At 34.8% G+C, this 14314-nt stretch overlaps 1 protein-coding gene across 1 annotated transcript in view; it reads left to right on the forward strand.

The window, feature by feature from the left end:
• The first annotated feature begins 4094 nt into the window (after positions 1-4094).
• LOC108732109 (protein tyrosine phosphatase type IVA 2) overlaps positions 4095-14314 on the forward strand; it is a 25484-nt gene continuing 15264 nt past the window's right edge. The window contains exon 1 of the mRNA XM_018462760.1: positions 4095-4232. The gene's annotated coding sequence lies outside the window, so the exon portion shown is untranslated. The remainder of the gene's footprint in view (positions 4233-14314) is intronic.

Here is a 14314-nt window from a genome sequence, read left to right on the forward strand (position 1 = left end):
TTTTTTATTTTTCTGTAAGTAGATGCAACCGTAAAAATTGTGCATTTATAAGTTGCAAATGATCTCTTATCCTCCGTTTCTTTTCATTCTTCGTTTTCAATTTAGTCAATCTATTTCTTAATCTTTCAATAGGAGATTCTTAGAAAGTAATACTTCAGGAAACTTATAAGTCACTATATATATATATATATCCTACAGTGATACAAACAATGCTTCCAAGCAACGAAACTATAATTTTTATGCATGCAGTGGCTCGGTAAATCAATCAGATAATTAACTTTAATATTGTTTTATTTCAAAGTTTGGGCTTTATGCAAACAGCGCTCACTCTATATAAAGAATCTATTTGCTTTGTACCTGAAAGTCTCCTGAAGAATCAATTTCAGTGTAAAAAGAAATGTAGAATTACTCAGGAATGAGAGGGTAGATGCAATTTTAATTTGTAACATGAAATAAAAAAAATTTCAAAGAAATATATATTATTGTTAAATATGAGATTATAGCATAGAAAAAACGTAAACTTTGTTTTATTATACTTATATTTAACTTCAATGAAACATTTGAAAGAGTACTGAGCCATAAATAAACTGTATTAAAAAACAATTTATATGCAATTGCTTTTAGCGCATACGTTCGCTGGTCAATTGGGATACTTATCTATTTGTAGCTATGCGCTTCAATGATAAGGGTACTAAATAGATTTACATATGCCTCTAGAAGAATAGTCTTAGTTTCACATAGTTTTATCATATTTTCTCCCCGTTTGGCTCGCCACTGTCAATTTTTCAAATTGTAATATGATACAATATGCTATATTTTAGAGGAATATTTCGAGATTAATGTATATTCTTCATCAAAGTCGACCGTTCGCACTAGTTTTGAGAGAACAATATGATCTCTCCGTAAAACATTGACATATTAACTAAATAATTATATATATAATTATTTAGTATTATATATGTATATATATATATGTGTGTGTATACCTACTTTGTGATATAAACTTCTTCCGAACGGTAACCTTTGAAGAAGATCGTAGGGAATAATAACAAGTGCTGTGAATAGAGGGAAAATACACATGTTAAATCAAATTTAATTCAATCTACATACCGATAGGCAGAGCTGCGGATTAATGCCGGATCTGATTCCAAGCGATTGTACTGTAAATAATTAATGATTTGTATTGAGCAAATCTCTTTGAAAGAGAAACAATCGCGTATTGCATCATAACGTAATATTCGCGAGGTTGCCATGATAAAGCGATATTTCTAATTTTTACGCGTACTGACGAAATGAGAAAGACGAGTAGCGCGTAATTCATTTCAAAGGCGATTTATCGATACGCATGTAATTTAATAATTTATACGTAGCTCACATTTATAGACTTTCAACGATGTTACTTAAATACTTAAATACTTTTGTAAGAATTTTTCCCCTACACACATTGTGTTTCCTTTTTAAATAATGTCGTCTATGATTATTGGATTTTTAGTAGCATTTTCTTGATTTTTCTATTATTCTTTTATCGATTTTAGCCTCACGATTAGCGTTAGTTTTACAACTGTCGTATTGCGTTGCTGTAACTATTACTATTATTAACACTGTTGCTATTATCGATACTGCGAGCTGTATTCATAGTCCGTTCTTATTTTAAGACCGTCTTAAATAATGTCTTAAGATGCTAAAATGTGTGACTCTCTGATTGGTGATGATATTTTAAGACTGCAATTAAGACGGTCTTAAATCCGACTACGAATATTGTTATTATCATCACTATTCCACTGATAATATAATTGGTACGATAATTTTCACTCTGATAGTACTACATTTTTAATTTTAACCAAAAAACGCTTTGCTCGGTTCGATCCAATTTTTATCACGCTCAATAAGATTATTGCATGTAACATTCCAGAGCTACAATAAGTGTAAAAGAAACTGTTTTAAAAAGGATGTATCTGCGCGCGTGCGCAAGTGTGTGTATGTATGTGTGTGTGTGTGTATGTTGTAGCAAACTAATGATTGAGCGAGAATCTATAAAGAAAAAGCAAGGAAGAACGGAACGGAGCGATCGAGTATTCATATATTAGAGATCATAATACATATATTTAAATGAAAAATTGTTATGTACATATACATGATTATTATAGTAATATAAGCTGCTTATAGACATAATGTATTTTTTGTAGGGACCATAAAATGTAAGCGAAATATATAATGTTATATACGAGTATTAACGAGTGATACAAATAACTGAATATTAATAATTGATTTTGATTTGTGAAAGCAATATGCGATCGATCGCACGGCCCAGAAATAATGGAAAACGAAGTAAAAGGAAAGCTCGCGAAAGGAAATTTTATCATTTATGTTTTTCTTGAATGACTTACATCATTGATGATTATTATTAAGTGAAATAATGTGGCTTTCGTTAAACAATAAAGCGATAAAGACATACGGCGCAAAATATGGTATAATAAATAGATAATAAATAATGATGCGGAGAAACATTAAAAATTTAAATCTATATAATTTTTTCTACTTTAGAACATATGAATCGCAAATTATCTCGAGTCAAGATATGCCTTAAAAATAGAATGATTAAATAATTAATTCTCTTATAAAGAGACATTGTTTATTAAAAAAAATGATTATAATTTTGTGACACATTAAGTAGGAATAATTGAATGTATTGCTAAAAGAAAGAGAGGAGGGATTTTAATAAGAAATTTGAATTGTAATCGCAAGAACTTGGATGACATTGCGAATAAAAAATAATCAATTATTAAATTGTAGTTAATTTTTGTAATATAGTCGTCAAAATAATCAAGGTTTATATTAAAATGATCGGCGTTGTATTTATTAATAAGGCTTTCAATTCTTAATAAATTTTTCATTTCTTTGTAAAAAAATTGATACTTTATACATTTTTAAGAAATTTAAATTATATAAAAATGAATAAATTGTCTGGTTCATAAAATATGATAAGAACCGATAGTCGATTCCGAAGAAAATTGCGACTCTTATAGTCAAACTTCTGTTTCGACTCGAGGAAACATAGATAATAATCACGGATTCACGAAATCGCCTTTTACGAGACCCATATGAGCCTAATTTTTTTGGAAGGCAAACAAACAATGTATTTACAATGAATAAATGTTTTGAAAACTGTTAATTCCGAGTTCAATTTTATTTTTTTTTTATATGTTGGATTTGAAAAATAATAAACGCGTATGTATGATCATAATTTTTAATAAGGGTCTATCTAGATCTAGACAAATTTGCATAGTCGCATAAAGGAAATTATTCAATTTGCATATGCATAAAGGAAATTATCCTATTTGCATCAATATCCGATTGTATTTCTATCATAAGGACGTTTTTGTGCTGTGGAAGTTTGTCTGGATAGGCCCTAACGGAAAATTTTACAGAAATAGATTTTGGTATTTTGAATGACAGCGACGTGTCATAATTAACTCATGCATTTTCAAAATATAATTTGCATTATTGTTCTCTCTTTCATGTAAAAATGTATGTACGCTTTAGGGCTACAGTCCCAGAGCGTCTAATAAATAATGATTTTTATTCTGATTCTCTCTCACTATATTATATTACATTATATTACATTACATATTACATTACATTATATTATATTACATTATATTATATTATATTACATTACATTATATTATATTACATTATATTTTATTTCATTTTATTTAATTTATCCTCGTGTAATATTTTTTTTTAATTTCTGCGCTAATTGTGCTTGTTAATTTTCTTATTTTGCATTTCTTACTCTTGAACGTTATTATTTACTTGTTCTGAAGTTCTTAGAAGGCTTGTTCTAGAACAGCAATAAATGTTTTCTCTCTCTTTCTTTTTCGATATGCATTATAAAGCAATAATGGAATCCTCTGCCCCATATGGCGCGCAATGACACATTCGAATTTCGCGCGCTTCCATAGTTCTCGATCGGACCGTCCAATCGCGAGCGACGCGACACACCGATCGGAGCGCCGTCTCCATCATTTCCGCCATTTCCTAAACGCGTCTTTCTCCGTCGGTCCGTCCATCCTTCTTGAACAGTGAGTTCAGTTGTTCACGGGCTTCTTCAGCGTGCGGACGTACGCGAGTGCCGAGTGTTTGGCGTGTTTCCTGTCGCCTACGGAGTCGCGTTTTCGCTAACGAACGCCCTACCGTAGCTTCCATATTCAATGTGTATGGCGATTCAGGTGAGTGTTCGCGAAGAAGACGCGCTCGTCTTCGTCGCATCATCCGCATCGCCGTTTCGCTTCGGAGGCCGCGTGTACGGTAGGAAAAGTCGATCGCCGCGTTCGCGATTCCGCAGCTTGTACGAGGCGTACGCGACCCGTTTCCTCGCTACGCGCGCGTGTATGTATGCGTGTGCGGCGTGACATGGCATGGCATGGCGTGGCGCGGCACGAGCGGCGCGGCCGACGAACTCTGGCGTCTCGTCCGTCTCCACCGCCGCCGCGCCACGCGCTGTCATTACCTTCGCCGTCATTACGTTCTCGATCGCTTCTTCGGCGCGTCACTAAATAGCTTCCCGACGATTTATGGCCAATTTTCGTAGCCCTCCGATCGCTCCCCCTCGAGTGACGCCTCCTTTCTAGCTTCGTCTAGCCTCACGAAACGAGCCACCCGCACACGCGGCAATGTCGATCCCTCTTTTTCGGATCTCTGTCGTCTCGCTCATCCTACGAGCTAACTCACGAAGTTTTTTTTGACTATCACCTTGATAGTCGCGGTCATACGAATGTAACACGTGCTTCCGATCGACGAATTACATGCCTCGCTTCGTTTCTCCGTAGATCGGATAAAAAGTGTGGTAAAATTATGTGTTTGTGTGGAGGGAGAGCCATATTAATACGCGTGGCGTGGCACAACAGTAAAGTTTACAATCGAGCGCGCCACATTGTTGCTCATGCTTTCGACATAACTGATGCCGCCAACTGACGTCAGTGAAAGCTCCGTTTGCCAAGCTAGCCCACGACCGTTCGTTTCCATTTCTTTTTTTTCCACGGCATTCAAATCTCCACGTTAATCGAGTCGATCCTATTAAGCGGCTGGTGGGTGACTCATCACGTAACAATGTTGGTGAATATTTCGCAATCGTGTTCACTCTTAGTCGACGTATCGAGAGAATGCGTCGACTCCAAGTACATCTATAACTTCTTCGAACGAACCTTTTAGAGCATTTTATATAATAGGCCTCTCTTTCTCCATCTCTCTTTTTAGCTGAGCTTTTGCACCAGTTTATCTTTCTTTCTCTTCTTCCCTCCTGGAGAGAAAAGGAAGAAAGATGAACTGGTCAAACTTCAGCCCAAAAATTTCAGCCCAAAAGAACAGGCCTAATGAGGTTCGCTCACTTTGCTTGAAACCTCAAAATTCCTTTGTTTGCACGATAAAAAATAATCACGATAAAGAGTATTGAAAAGAAAGAAAGCGAAGATACTGAGTGCAAAAAGTGCAAGCAACGCAAACAGTATCTAACGTATAAATGTACAAAATCGCGTACGAATGCAACGCCAGGTAAAATGAGGGATGTAACGTATAAATAAATAGCTTCAGACAGCGTTGGAAAGAATTTCAAAGTGAGATTTATCGGACGACCAACGTTCATCGAAATCTTGAAAGTCATTCGTCCCGATACTTTCGTTCGCTTTATTCTTCCATAAAATCCAGCTCGATCGGTCGCTTTTATAACTCGAGTCGAAAAAGTTGGTGGATTGTTTGAAACGCGTCCCTCATCAATTCGATCAAACCGATTACTCCGTATATTTTATACCGATTAGATTTCTCGGAAAAACGGGAAAAAACGGGGAAAAACGGGTTGACGTCATCCGACGGAACGGCGGCACGACGCGGCGTGGCATGGTGTAGCGTGGCGTGCGCGTGGTGTGGCGCAGCTCGGCGACGCGACGCGACGCGACGCGACGCATCCCATCCGGAGCACGAAGAGGCGTCTACAGGCGAAATAAACGAGCACGCGCGTGCATACCGCGACCGAACGAACGAACGAACGAACGACCGAACGAACGAACGAACGAACGAACGAGCGAGCGAGCGAACGAACGAACGAACGAACGAATGAACGAACGGACAGATTATCGTTCGTAAACTTCAGCCATGTTTTATTTCTGCGTTTTGCGTCAATCGGTCCAATAGATGCGAATTGCACTCATTATCGCCGACGTTTTATCGACCGTATGAACAAATCTTCGATCCGGAGCGATTGCAATCGAACGTTCTATTTGCATTTAGTAAGAACAAGATGAACCGTTAATATATTTTTTGCACTAATTATAGCTCTTTAGTGGTATGTTTATCGATTATTCAAGGAAAAATGTTTAAGTATGTGTGTACTATAACTTCTTCGTTGATAATTACTTACTGATAATTAAAAACTTATATTACTTTTGTGTCACGATTACCACATATATTGACAGACCTAGATTGATATTGAGTAATGAATTTTATCAAATTCCTCTATAAACGTATTAACTTTAAATTATTTATTGTAATACCCTTTGGAATTTTTTAAATTTTATATTCCTTTTTTCAAATTATATATATATATACTTGTACAAACAACGTATTTTTTTCACACGAGAGATTATATTATATTTATTTGAAAACTTTTTGAATTTAGTAATAGCTTGTGTATATTTGCACATATTTATTTTAATTTAATTTATTTGTGTCCCACAGATGCACACACACCTCATTCGGCATATTCCAATTGAAATAATTTTATCAGGATGCATTTAAATGCAGTCTAATACAATTGTTTCAATAATATATTTAATTATAATCTTTATTTTTTCTTTTCATTATTGATTTATGCATTTAACTTTTACCTTCCAAGTGTCTATCCAGATGCATCGCTCATTTGTTACATAATTTAAAAATTAAAAAAACGGAAACATAAAGGAAAAAAGAATATTTTTTAAAAGACCGTTATTTCTTTATAAAATCAGTTGTTATTCCAGTTACATTTTAAAATTAATATTACAGAATTTCAAAATTTTCAAACTTATTTTCTGAAAAACTTTGTTTTTTTTTTAAATTGTGTCGTTATTGTTACAAATGTAAGCGATAGATATATCGTGTTTTATAAAAGAATTTCTCCATAGATAAGTAATCTCGATATAATCCGGTTGCAAGTTGTCAGTGATGTCATCTTTTGTCTAGACACCTACTGGGTTGGAACCTGTTTCGAAAAGGTTGAAACATTGACTGTATTCAGAAGAAAAAGCACGTCTACACAACTGTTGTAAAATTCATTAGTTTGATTGGTTTACATTTAGATCCAGTGAAAAACCTATAAAGACGAGAGTAATTATATTAAAAAATTTTACAACAGTTGCAAAGTTACTTTTTTTGCTGAATGCAGCTATTAATATGGTTAGCTTGCTATATTATGTAGATCGTATAAATATATCACTTTGTCGTCTAGAATATTATTGCTGTCGCAGATTTCATAGAATCTTCGAGGTCAGCTTTTCCGAATAAAAAAGGCTCGTTATCTCTTAGTCATCTCGTCTTACGTGACCACGTGCGCGTCTAATTTGCGTGGATCATCAAATTACGTGCTATCGCGTTTCGACTGTGTAATACATATTAAATTCGATTGTAACTCGTAAAATCGTCACGAGTCGCTTACGTCAATAACAATCGGACACAATTGATTCAAGATGTTGAGCGATCGAAGATCGTTTTTCTACTTTAAGGCGGTTGCATCAATTGGTCCGATTAATTTTAATCTTGGTTCAATTTACTTTTTATCTTTGTCTAATGCCAGTTTTTACCAACGTAAATTAACTTTAATCTAGCTCAACTTACTCTTCTTTTTCTAATTTTTAGAATTACTCTCTAAATTTTTTTGGAGTGAAATCTCACTCTAAAAAAGTGAAAATACTCATTTTTAGAGAAGAGTGAAAATATCTCTCTTCTTGAAAAAGAATGGCAATTTTTACTTTTTTTTTTTTTTCAAGAAATAAAATATTTTTACTCTTTTGGAGTGAGATTTCACTACAAGAAATTTAGAGAATAGAAAAAGATAAAAAGTAAGTTAAGCTGAGATTAAAGTTAATCATATAGGATAATCCCGGTATGTACGCCGCACCTATCAAAAACTTAATTTATTAAGTATTATTTACTATGTTTAAAGTAAACGAACTATATCAGCACACACACAGTCTCCATACGGAGAGAATTTTCTTTTAAAATTTACCCTGAAAATATGGTAATTGTGGTACAATATAATATTTTAAAGATTTTTATCATGCACTTCAGTAAAATTGATCAAACTTATTTTATACTTTATTGTAATTTTATTAATGAACGAGAGAAATTTACATTAAAATTCTTCGAAATACAATGTTGCCCCACGACTGTCATATTTTCAGGGTAAATTCTAAGAAAAAATTCTCTCCGTGCAGCGCGGCGTATTTGCCGGAGTCACTCTATTGGTGGAATCCGACCTAAGACGATACTTTTTAGCGGGGCTTCGATTATTCTGATTTTTTATTCGATCAAAGGTGATGTCCTTCAAGTTGAAGCGAGCTCCAGAAAGTCGACGATCGATCGTTCGATGAGTGTTTTTCTAATGCTCTTTGTTTTTCGTTCTTCAATGTCTATTGTTCGTCGTGCTGGTCGGTATGTATGTATTGTCATACGTACATGTACATATTATCATACGCATAAGTATTTTAAATTCAAATACTCATTCAAATACTTTTCCTTCATATTTTACTCGTTTTATTTGATAGTTGACCCATCTTTGTCGATCAACTCAATTCGCAGTATTAATTAAGTTTCCAATTTGAACATAATTGAAGAATTCCTACGTTTCATAGCGCACCAATAGTGTGACGATATCTGGCGATATACGTTATGCATACATTCAGTATCAGATTTTATATTCATAAATTGTCACAAACGATCTCGAGAATTCTGCTAGTTACAATTTTTTAATCAAATAAAACGGTTCTACAATCTTCTAACAATATTTTTTGAAAATTATGTACGACGAGAATTTACAGAACATTACAGTTGAAAACATACAGCAGCAGCGACGTCTACGATAAAGTCGTAGTGGCTTTAGTGTTTCGTTTCCTGTTATGTAAATTGCATTACGTTACATAATGATAAATACTCTGGACAGGAAGCTAGGAGCGGCGCAAGTGGCATATATGTATTGTGCGTGACATAATTGCGAGGATATTATTCTACTAAAATGTAATTAGCCTTACGTGATATCTTCCGTCTCATACGCGCTATTAGCACATATTTTTTTTAATACATTACTTATGTATACCGTATGCCAATTACTTTGTAAGAGCTACATGCATAGAGAAGTGTTACAGTATTAGAAGACCCTGCACGTAATAGAGGAAATATTAAGAATAAATATTAAGATTTTAACTTATCAGAAATCGTGTAATACATATTCCAGTGTAATCAGTTTCTGATAGTTTGAAATCTTGATACTTATTCCTGTTCTTAATATTTTTTTTATTGTGTGCAACTCCTTAGAATCCGGTTCTTTGTTTGCTGGTTGACTGATTAGGTTAATCTGAAGATAACCTAAAAGATAAAAACCATAGATAAAAGCTGTATTTTTCCATCTATGGTTCATCTAAACTGATTGTTTTGTGGTAAATAACTTTTAAAGTTATCACTATAAAACTATTAGTTTAATGATTAATCGTAGCTAGAAGAACACAACATTAGTTTAGCGATTAATCGTAGCTAGAAAAACAAAATTTTTACATTATCATCAAATGAAGTGAGGTTAAATTTAAACCACAAGTTTATGAAAAATCAGACCTAGCAGAAACAATTTTCAAATATGAAGGAATTAAGCATCAACACGATTAAAGACTCAAATATATTGATATGGAATGAGGAACAAGGAATAACAAATTTCAATCTATTAGAAGTCCTGTTTCTGGTATCTGGTAAGTTGATCTGTTAGTCCTTATTCCTTTAACTGATTCTACAATGAGTTGGTAGTTGGAAATCTTAAGTTTTAATCAGTCTTAACTTAAATAGACTATGATTTTTCGCATCTACAAGTTGTTAATTGTACAGCGAGTCGTTTAGCTCGACTAATGGGAAGGAATAAATTTATTTCTTTCCTTCCGACTTAGCCGGAATTTGGCCAGTCTTAAGAAAATCGGTAGTTTTAGTCGTACAAGTTGGCTGTTGGCCAGCTTCATCAAAATTCACCGATAAGACTTTCATTGACTGCGTTCAACAGAAAAAGCAGTTTTACAGTCGTACAATTCTTTAATGTAATTGGTCTTGCCTTAGTTCCTCACTGGATCTAAATGTATAAATCAATCATACTAAAGAATCATACAACAAAAGTAAAGCTGCTTTTTTTCTGCTGAATGCAGCCAATGTATCTGAACTCTAAGATTTTTTTCATGATTAGCACTGCAATCAAGGTTGGTTTGGAATATAGGTCGGAAGGTTCAATAGTGTTTTGTTTCGTCCAAACGAATCGGACACTAGGAGCACGCGCGGAGTCAAACAATACGTCAAGTAATTCGACGACGAAGGAGCGGCATTATAGTAGCGCTAGCTCTTTTCTGCCGGTGTCATCTTTTCAGAGGCCTCCGACCACCCTCCACAGGCGTGACCAAGGCGTTTCCCGCAAGATTATTCCGAGACATACCTCTTTCTTCCCGCCGCGCGCCACGTGTTGGATAGAATTACTATCTCCACTAGACCGGTTGCGAGCTGTGGCCTGCGAGCAATACGTGTGGTGTGGCTCGAGGCGAAGGACGAGTTGGTAAGACGACTGAGTGCGCAGGGCTGTAACACGCTACCCGGATACCCGTCGCCAAACCTAACCGAAAGAGGCCAACGACATATTGCTTCGGTATTCTCCACTTCTATCTTCGCGTCCTCTTCTCGTTCTCTTCATTGTGGTTTATATAACGGAACGTTACAGTTTTTATTCAAAGCAAACCGTCAGAAAGAAATCTTCACTGTTTGATATCAAAGGAGCAGTGATAATCCAATCTCTTGACAGAATTGCTATAGAACTGGAAATCAGGAATATTGTCAGGGAAATTGAAAACGGTAAAAAAAAAGTCAGGGAATTTTGCAACATTTTTTGAAAAATAAAAATTCTTAGTTTTAAAGAAGTTTGATATGCATACATTACACCTACTTAACAATTAAATTATACAAGTAGTGTCAGCAATAATTTACATTGCTATGTTAAATTGTTCTTTCAACGAAATATTTAACGATTTTAAAATTAGAACAAAAATACAAACAATTTTAATTACTATTGGAAATTAGGGAAAAATTATGAAATTTTAGGATGAGGAATTTATGACAACTTGGCTTAACTTAAATATAACACTATTATTTTTAATCTCCACGTATTGACGTATGTCAAAATGTAAATGAATCCATTTCTGTGATTAGTTACAGTAAACACATCCATGTTAAAGTACGCATTTAGTAAGTAATAAACTAAATTTGAGTCAAATTTAATATATTTTCTTCAGTTAAATTATGTAACGCCATTGTTTTAATCATTTTAACGATAGACGCTATAGCGACCTATTGAAATAATTAAAACTCAATTTAGGTATAATTTGACATTATGAATTTAACAGTGCTCGTTTTATCTCCCACGAGTTCAATACCGCCTCTTATTTCCTAAAAATAGTATACTTGGTTATTCTTTCCTTTTCTCCTCTTGCGCGCTAGCAGTTTTTAATTGGAAAAAAATTTGTCTCATTCATCGTTCATCAAGAACGTTTACGTATGCGTAAAATGCCTTTAAATATTCGTGTACCGAGACATTGAAGAAGAGTCACATTTTTATCTTCAAAGAACTCGAGTGCGAATTCAAGTGTTCTCGTTGACAGTACGTTGCTCTCTTTAGCTCTCTTTGGTTCTCTTTAGAACGTTTATCTTGGTTCTTTAGGTTTCTTTCAAGGACACAAAGCTACAGCGCAGATTGCATGCATCTAGAGACCCTACAGACTATAACAGAATCTGGTTACAAGCAGTTTTGTCAAAACAAAAGTGAGAAAAAAGGATATAGTGTATATCTTGTTTCTTTTTATATAGACTATCTCATTCTAACTTATACCATTTTATTCTTTCTAACTTATCAAAGTTGACAAAAAGGACTGACCAATCAAAAGTAGATACGTTATCTCGTGGTCAGACCCTGATCATAGGGTTTCTACACGCATCGAATCTTGCACACAAAAAAAAAACGCATTAGCGAGGGACTAAAAAGATGGAATTCGGAAATATATTTTTGCAAGATTTGTCGGAAAATTGAACACATTCGCGTCGATTGAACGTAATCGCCGCGTACTCGGAAACCGATATGTATGGACGACTATGGCGTTGTATTGGAATCAATTTATGTAACATTGTGCTTGAAGCTTCGACCTTAGAACGATAAAGAACTTCTTATTCAGTTGGGATTAAGTTGCCCTCGGCACACGAACGCACCGCGAGACTCGCATGTGACTTCTCTCTTACCTCGCTTTGTCGCAACATGAGACAAAACACACTTGCAGAGCAAAATAAAGAACGTCGCCGTCGAAAATAGACCACCATCGTCGCGTATCTGTTATAATTTATTTTATACACTTTATACACACAAGGTATCAAACGACTAAACGTGCTTCCATAAGATACGATTCGCGTGTACATTTTGCTACTATAAATCATTGCGTACATATTTCCGAGAAAATTAATATCATCAAGAATTCGGACGCAAGAATTCGGACAAATTTGGAAAATTGCCAATTGTAACAATTGGTGCATTGTTGCAGCAAAATTAGACATCGACAACGAAATATGCCAGTATCTTCCGTACATGTTCCGTATAAATATGGAAAACGTGGATAAAATTACAGATTTTTGTATAACGTACAAGGTATAAGAAAATCAATTAATAAGAGTCTTTTATTTCATAGGAAAGAAGGAAATGAAGGACTCTGATTGGTCGATTTTCTTATGCTGTATGCATTATGCAAAGATCTGTGTGTGCTCCGGTTAAACAAGTTTACGCAGTTCCACTCACTAAAACTTTTAGACTGAATCTCATTTTTAAGCCCGATTTCTTCACAATGTAAGATTAACTTTAATTTCGATTTAATTTACTGTTTATCTTTTTCTTATGCCTGTTTCTATCAATGTAGTTTACCTAACTTTAATTTCAGTTATTTTGTTCATCTTTTTCTGGTTCTAAAAATTATAAAAAGATATAGAGTAAATTGAATCGAAATTAAAGTTAATCTACATTGACAGCAATGGATATTAAAATTAAAAAAAGATAAGGAATAAATGGAATCGAGATTAAATTTAATCTTATATCGGTAGAACTGGGCATTAAAGATAAGATTGAGCCACTTTTTTTTAAGACTGGCTCTTTAGAATGAGATATTCCACTCCAAAGAATTTAAAGATTAGAATTCCTTGTGTTTTCGTCGTCAAGTATAACGATTGAAAGAAATTTTCACGCGATCCAGTTGATCGCAACTAACTTGACAAGAGAAAATCTTAATTTATAAATGATCTTGCGTCGCATTTGTTTAAAATTGAGCTTCTCGCAACGCGAGATAAAAGTGCAAAACTTGTGAAGATAGTTTTCTACACGTAAACCCACAGCAGACGAGGCTGCGTCGCGCGAATGACGTCTGTCGGTTGTCCGCTTAAAAATAGTATATCCCACGAGGGGGATGTCGGAAAGTTTTTAAGCGGATCGAATATCTCGTTCCGAGCCGGTTTCCAAAGCACGACGAATGTTATATCCCGGCTATATAGCCGCAGGAAAGCCGTCGCCCGATGGACGGAGAAAAAAAAAGATATTCGAGACGCCAGACGAGACGATAGGGTGGACGACCGATGTCACTGACCTTGGATAACGATCGCTAATGTCTACAGGGCCACTGCCAGTGGGGCCAGCTGGGATTTTAGAGGGGAGCTACGTTAATTTGTGTTAGTGCCCACATCCGGATGTGCATAAAGGGGACTTTCTTCATTCTTTATCTGTCGCGACCCCTACTTTTTCATTGTTGATTCTCATACAAATTTTTAATTCACGCACACGCTTAATGCACATGTGAAAACCCCCTTAGTTTTTTTACGTTAATGTTGTAACAAATGTTTTTTTTGTATTTTGTATTTTGCTGAAAATTTATACACGCACGTTTACATGTTAAATATTAGGGGGAAGTTACCGAATGCATGCCACTTAAGTTATTTTTTATTATATTTTCCATTTGGTATTGATTTG

This window comes from Mycetomoellerius zeteki, unplaced genomic scaffold, assembly GCF_001594055.1.
Source record: "Mycetomoellerius zeteki isolate Tzet28-1 unplaced genomic scaffold, Tzet1.0 scaffold145, whole genome shotgun sequence".
Taxonomy (NCBI): domain Eukaryota; kingdom Metazoa; phylum Arthropoda; class Insecta; order Hymenoptera; family Formicidae; genus Mycetomoellerius; species Mycetomoellerius zeteki.